The sequence below is a fragment of the Poecilia formosa genome, unplaced genomic scaffold (genome assembly GCF_000485575.1).
Source record: "Poecilia formosa unplaced genomic scaffold, Poecilia_formosa-5.1.2 Scaffold235, whole genome shotgun sequence".
Lineage (NCBI taxonomy): Eukaryota > Metazoa > Chordata > Actinopteri > Cyprinodontiformes > Poeciliidae > Poecilia > Poecilia formosa.
Window position 1 is genome coordinate 492,021 of NW_006800174.1, and position 7,992 is coordinate 500,012.

Genomic DNA, 7,992 nt, shown 5'->3' on the forward strand with positions numbered 1-7,992 from the left:
ATTTTCCCATGGAGAATGCACAATCCCCTTAACAACTTGCATTAAAATTGTAATTAAAACGTGTGGGAAATCTTTTATAATTACAACAAACATTCACGCTGCCATAAATTGGTACAGTAACTTTATAGATGTCATATTAGGAGTGATGAGACAAAAGTGGAAACTTTAAATGATTTTTTTAAGTCTGCTTCATTTTAATTATTTGAATTCCAATTTTTTCACAAACTTTGATGCCAATGTCAAGCAAAGAAGATCATCAGCCTACGGTACATAATATATGTTTTTATGCTGATTGATGTTTATGTTGAGATTCAACAGAGACCTAAAGTGCAGCTTTAGCCAGACAATTGGGTAAAAAATAGATTTTCATAGAAAATTACTAATAAACTCAAAAGTGCTGCTTTTACATCAAATGTTTGTCCCAGCAGCTTCTGTTTTATCAGACACAACTAACCTGTGATTATTGATAATTGGTTTATTTACTACCTAAAGTCCATCTGTGTTTGCATATTTTACATATGTGTTGGGTTTCTAATTACATGGTATTCCATTCTAAAGCTCTATTCATACAAGGTCTGGGTTATTTGTATAGCACATTTCAGCAACAATGTAGTTCAAAGTGCTTTACGTAATTTAAGAAAGGCCAAATCCTTTTAACTCTTGAGCAATAACAGCATAACAAAGCAGTACTTTAAAAATCCTAGAGAAATAATGTATTACAAAATGTCTATTAGTGTAAAAATAGGCAGACTAAACATTGAAATATACCTATAAATACATTATATTTTTCTTCTTTTGCAGAATTTTATTATCTTTAGCAAAGCAAAGTACTGTTATAAAACCTTTATATGTATTTCCAGAATAAGTAGAGGTTCTTTACCACATCTAAGCTGGAAAACATCAGCTGCCACTGGGTTTCTGTAGTTTGGCTTTAGTTGTCATGGTTAAGGAATGAGTTCTGGTGACGAGGATTTTCACAGAAATAGAAGTGTGTGTGTGTGTGTGTGTGTGTGTGCGTGTGTGTGTGTGTGTGTGTGCGGATGGGTGTTTTTGGATGTGTGACAATAGAAAGCAGAAGCCTTGCAGAGTGCCTCGTCTGTGGGGCTCAGCAGGTGGGGAGCCTCGTTGGTGTGAGGAGTGTGTTGAAGTGAGTGTGTCATTCATTCATGTTCACAGATTTGAATCTTTGAGCAAAAAAATGTTTTCGTTCGGGTCTCCACGGAAACGTCCTGAATCTAAGCAGCTGCAACTAAGGATGCTCAGTTTGTTCTGGCAGCGACTGCTCCATTTTAATGTCTGAATTGTTTGAACTGCATCTAATTAGTGGCTTGATCTTTGTATTTCTTGCACTCATCAGATGTTTCTCACCCAAGCAGTGGTTAATATGCAAAGAAATTAACGTTTAGTGGTTTTGTATGAAGTCTTTGGGTGTCGTATAGTAAATGGTTCAAAAATAAAATGAATGAGGGGTAAATTTTCTGAATCAGTGCATAAAAATCTAGGCTAGTGGTTTGACTCATTGCCAACATTAATTGTGTTATTTAGAAGCCATTTGTGTTTCTCATTAGCATATAGTGAACTACATGTTCTGTAATTGTTCGCACAAACCTCAACTTCCTGCACAACGGCGCTCAAATGTCATAGTAGTGGCAAAATAAAGCAGGTTCTTGATTTAGTACATGTTATGCAGAGGCTTTGTGGGTGCTGATGAAGGTTCACATTAGTATGCCCCATAAATGGAGCCACATTTGTGAGGAAATGCATTTGTGGTTTGAGCAGCAGAGCCGAGTACAGAGGCTGCACCCATCATAAACCTGACGAATTCTTTCAGCTTACTCTGCTTAACACCTGTGTTTGGTGTCTTTTTTTTTTTTGGATTGCAAAATTTAGATTTGAAGAAAACAATATTTTTACTTTAAAAATGCATCCATTTAACAAATAAAAAACATTGTCTGTCTCGAAGCTGTACAGGTCGCCGGCTTGGTCGCACACAGCTGTGGGATTACATCTGATTCAGCTTTTGTTGCTGAATGCATAACATCCATTGCATCCTCTCAGCTCCCAAATTTTGGATCTACTCTATTATAGGTGTGGGTTATATGATAACATAATAATACTTTTGAATTGTATTTAGTCTTTTAAAGCAGATATGTTTTAACGGAGCAAATGAGGCAACATTTTATTCTGTGGATTTTGATTTTTTCCATTTAACTGAAGCATAGTTGCATCATTAACCAGGGTTTCCTAAAAGGGAATTATAAGGAAGCTTAAAGCAAAAGAGCTTAAAAGCAAACATGAGAAAAAGAAGATCCAATTAAAGGCCGAGCAGGAAGAGATGAGAGCGCAGTGAAGCACCTCCACTTTACATCTGCTTAGATGAATTTCCATTGAAGTCCAATAATTAAACATTAAGTGATTCGTCCACAGAAGCAGTCTAATAGTTTCTAAGGAGGATTCTTTCTCAGGATAATTCTCTCCTCAGGCAAAACAAGAATTCTGCTCCTCTTCATCGTGTTTTCTTTTCATTTGACGTGTGATGTTCGGGGCTTTAAAACCGCACCGACTGACACCAATGATAGAAAAAATGAATAAACGCTGTTTGATGTTGTAGAATCACACAGTTCATGTTTAAACTCGCCTTTGTTTCTCAAATCAAACATCACTGAGGGAGGAAGACGGGGAGCGAGGAAAGGCCTCACACAGAGACCAAAGGCTGCAGCACTTCCTTCTTTAAGTTTCATGAATCACTTATATGCATCTGAATCTCAGGAAGTTCTTCCACAGCTTATTTACAAAGAAGGTATTTAGATCTGACCGCCATGTTCATCCTTTCTTCCACTTCATTTTTTTTTCTTTTTTCTCATCAAAGTTAAGTGTTTTATGCATTTGTCCTTTTTTAATTGCTTGCAGGACTTTGAAAAGCTTCATTAACAGTGGCCTAAGTGTCAGTGGCTGTGACTCTGTTTAAAAGGCAAAAGCAACAGATTAAAAAGATAGATTCATGTGTGAAATCATAGGTGTGAATTATGTGACTGTTACAGTGAAAAGGCAACAAATATGGAAAATAAGTTAAGGACTTTCAGTGTTTTTCAGGTCCTGTCCTTACGTTTTTGGACCTACGTTTCTGCAGCTCCTGGTTTTAAAAGGAGATTGACTCTCAGATTTGGTCTACAGCCACAAACCACAGCAACATCCACATTTATAGACATCCCTGATAAAGATGTCTGTAAAAGAAACATAAACTCACATTGACAAATTTGAATAATTCCAGGCCTGAATGCAATTGACAGCATCTCCTGCTGTTTGTAGAAACCCCAGTTCATTTATTTTTAGTAATTATTCTGGGTCCCACAAAGTGATGTCAAATAACTATAATAATGTGTTTTTCTCCCCACAATGAATAAATGCACTCAGACTAAGTTTCTTATTGTGAGACAATAAAAGATTGAATTATTTTAAGGCCGTTAACACCAGGTCTGCAAGTTGGTTAAGCTTCTGCGGATGAAGAGACCACATTGTAACACAACATTCACAAACACCTCCATCTTTAAATTGCTGCAGGTAACTCACTTTTTTCAGCACATTTTATTTTTATGCACCACTTGAAATCTAAGCAGGAAATGGTACCCAGAAGAAATAGACAAAACCACTAAGAGTTACATGCTAGTGTAAACACAAGGAAAGGAAACAGGTAAAGTAAAATCATCACCACTTATACGTTTGTTTGTCCAGCTGCTGAATATGTTCAAGCTTGAAGGAAGGACATTCGTGATTGCACGTCATCCTCCTAATAACCACGAGTGCTTAAATACAATAATTAGAACCACTTTAGTTGTGATTTTCTTGATTATAATGATCTCAACTGTTAAAGCAGGACTCTTCATGCAGCTTGGAGAGAAAGATTGTTGTTGTCTTTTATTTTTTTGCAGTTTTAAAGGAATCAGAGCACTTTTTACTCATTTTGACACTTATTATATTTTATGTGTTTATGTATGTGTGATTGAATTGAAATGTTTTTTTGGTTGTGCCTCGAGACGACATTGGTTGTGAATTGGTGCTTTGCGAAAAATTAACTGAACTGAATTATTATAAAGGATTAAAATCTACTACATTCTCATTTTTAATTATATTTTTTTCAGACATATGTTTATTGAACTTCATTTGCAAAGAGGGTGAGAGATATAAAATGTAGTACCAGCAACAGTGTACAAAATACAGCTCAATAGATAAAATAAAAAGATACAACTGAATAAACTTATAATATTATAACCAGAGGGGGAATAAAATTATAAAATATTAATAAATAATAGTTACGGGAGACTAAAAGGACGAATGTATATTTTTATATTAAGTCTTTGGGAGGCATTTGAAACAAATAATTCAATATAAATGTGGTGCCCTTAAAATGATGAAATGCTGCCATCTTGTGGTTATGTTCATGTCTAACAATAAACATTTAGAGCTCGGGGGGCGGAGGTTTACGGGCATGGCTGTAATGAGTTATTTCCGTTCATTTACTTTCTTATTTCAAAAGTAAATAAGGGAAATGAGGCTTGGTGGTAAAACAGGTACAACATATACAGAGGCTTCAGTTTTACTCCTTCAGAGCAGAGGCCCAGTTTCATTCCTGACCATAAGGGTCACTGGCTGCACTACTTCTTCTTGCTCTTCCTTCTGTTTGCAGTTGTATTAGTGCCACAAAAAAACTTTAAGAAAGTAAATAAGATATTATTATGACTCATACTTTGAAAAATCCATCATGATTACATTTCGTGACCTCTAGATTTTTCACATTTGTCATCAAAATGTTAATCATTTGTCTTGTCTTGAGATATTAAGTGATTGTATTGGTAGTTGCTGTGAGATTTTTTTTTATTTTTATTTTTTTTATAAAAAAGTACTTTAACCTATTTTCTCCATGTCTCAGAGTTTTTTTTTTTTGTTTTTTTTTTTAAGGGAATGCCGGATTAACCTCCCAGAAACCAGACGGCTCTAAACTCAGACAGGCGTTTTGGCCTAAAAACGAGGTTTTGACAGAGTGCCAGATGGGTCTGCTAGACAGAGGTCAGAGGACCTCTCATTGTGATACTTAGCATTGATATTACGGAGTAAACCCAGAGCGTTTGAAGCTCCTGGACAGCTGCCTCCTGTGCACTTTGTGGGTAATCCTGCCTGCCTATTGGAAAAGCTATCACAAAACATTACAGGAGTTTCATTTGATGTGGAATTATTATTATTACTGCAACGTCAACTATAATTTGCAAACAGCTGTTCACATTTTTTCATTTCTATGTCTGTGTTTTACCTTAGATTCACGGTTTAAGATGATGCAAAGTGTTTGAGGTTGATGATTTTTAACGTGATTAAGATGCTACTGTCATAAACCAGATATTCACATGTCCTTTCAAAAAATGTATTTAAATTCAATTTTCCCTGGTTTAAGCTGTGCTCTTATAGCCTGAAAAGATACATGATGTTTCTTTGCACCTCTGAGTGGCAATAAGGTTATTTAAAAAATACTAAACCCTGAAAGCTTCTATTTTTTCTCTGTCAAAAGGGGCAAATGTGAACATGCGCTGACTTATATCTACTGCCCTCTAGAGGTGTATTATAATGTGTATTTTCACAAATATCACTGAAAAGTGCATTTATTCCCTTAATTCAAGCATGAATCACTTTAGTATTTCTCAGTAGACCACTCCTCTGACCCTACATGTGATAAAACTGAGTCACCAACAGCAGTAGATGGCATGATCCACAAATCATCCCTAAATGTGGAAACTTCATGTTTGACCTCAAGCAAGTTGAATTATCTGCATCTCTTCTCTTCCTCCAGGGTCGGGGCCTTCATCGTCAAATGAATTATAACATTTACTTTCATTTCTTTGGGGAACGATGTGTCATTGAAAAAAAAAAAACACAGTTCCTGTTTCTCCTTAGGAAAAGTAAGATGCTTCTGACATGGTTTCTGGTTCAGCAGTGGTTCAACACAACAGCTGTAGTTTCGTGAATACATCCACATGTGATGGATCTTGAAGCTGCATTTGATGACTTGAAAATCTTCCCAAAACCTTTGAATGAGATTTGTTTCGCAAGGATTCTTGTTGCTTTTCAACCACATTTTTTTCCCTTCCACTTAGATTTCCATGAGAAACCCATAAAATGTTAATATAGTATGTAATTTGCATCCACTCTGTTTCCCCTCTTTTGAATCTGTTGTGTTATTGTAAAGAGCATCCTGTGAAGAGTCATAAGTTTTACAGTCTCGTGATAGTTTTCCTTGGCTGTGTATTTTCTTTCACATCCATCTGTTTTCCAGGCCCATTTGATTCTTGTAGAGTCACATAGAGGCTCCTGCCTGTTTTCAGTGGTCAATTGGCAAGAGGCAAAGTTCACCCTAGACAGGTCAATACTCTCATCGCAGGGTCATGGAGAGACAGAAAGGGCACACACTCTCTCACCTGAAGGCAAATTAAATTGTCCAATTCTGCAAAAGTGCATGTTTTTGGACTGGGTTGAAGGAAAATGCTACATATCTACAGGAAAAACACGTAACTCCCACGCAAAAAAGCCCCGACTGAGATTGAAACCCAAATCTTCCTTTGCAAAGGACAACAAAGCTAACGCCCACATTACAATCCCTTCTTTTTGGAGATGGAGATGGGTAAGTCCCCGTGGACAAGCACGTACAGACGATGGATTGATTGATTATGCAGCAGTGCAGGGACCAACAACTCTCAAGCCTATCAAAACCTGAAAGGTGGTAAAACACCAGAGGGACTGTCCAGCGTAAAGGTCAGCTTAACATCAAAATGCACTGACAGGGCACTGATGGAGAAAGTTAGCAGCAACTCAGACTCACTTTTCAAATGCTTTCTGGAGAAATGAGATCATGTAAAGTTCAAGTTGTTTAGCCACAACAATAAGAAGAGGCGTTCTGACCCAGGAACATGGTACCAGCTGTCAAGCATGGTGGGAGCAGCATCATGCTGAGGGTTTCTTTGGCTACCAGTATATAAAATTAATTTAAATTTCTAGTGAATAGTTGAAAATTGGATGTTTCAAATGGTAGAATGATCTAAAACTCTCAACAAAACTGGATTTGTCACACATAACACTAATATAAACTCAATTGTGTTGAAAATGTGTTAATTGTTCCTAAAGACTGGGTTCACACAACACCAACATAGTCTTACTGAACTCTTCGAATTCATCCAAGGACAGTGGTCCAGTATCATTAAAGTTATGTGTATAATATATACTGAAAAAAAATCAATTGTTCAAATGCAATCTTAAAAGCCTAAAATTAATAACCCATTAAAATAAATTTTACATTAACATCTTGTCGCCAACGATCTTATTCTCATTTAGGAGAAAATGCATTTTTTCTCAGCAATTCTATGTTTTCTCAAAAACTATTTTGACTGCATGACATATTTATTACTAGGGAAAAGGCTAAAGTGTCACTTTCATCTATTGTGATTTGACTGAATCAGTTATTTTTGCTCATGTCATAACAGATCTCCATGAACTTTTAAAATATGAATTGAAGGGGAAAAAAATGATCTACTCCCCAAAATGTTTTCTGGTGTGATTAGAAATTCAGGACTCATCTTCTTTAATTTACAGATAAAGAGATCAAACTGACTAACATAATGACTGTGACTCCTGAACCAAATGCCTTCTGTGATATTTTTAACAGCAATAAAATATCCGTTAATCCGACACATGTGGTTCACATTTCAGTCAAAATCCACTGCAACAAATTACATTAAATCAGATTTAAGTGGAATCACAGTAATAAAATACATGTGACTGAAGCTCCTGTTATAGAAACCTGAACTTTGGGTGAAATAACTGTCATGTCATGTGGAAGAATCATAGTTTTGAAAGAGTACAAAGATGTCTGTGTTTCTGCATGATAGCTTAATGTCTGTATTTGGTCATGAATTAACTGAGGGAAATGTCAAATGTTAAGTAACTTTGTACGTT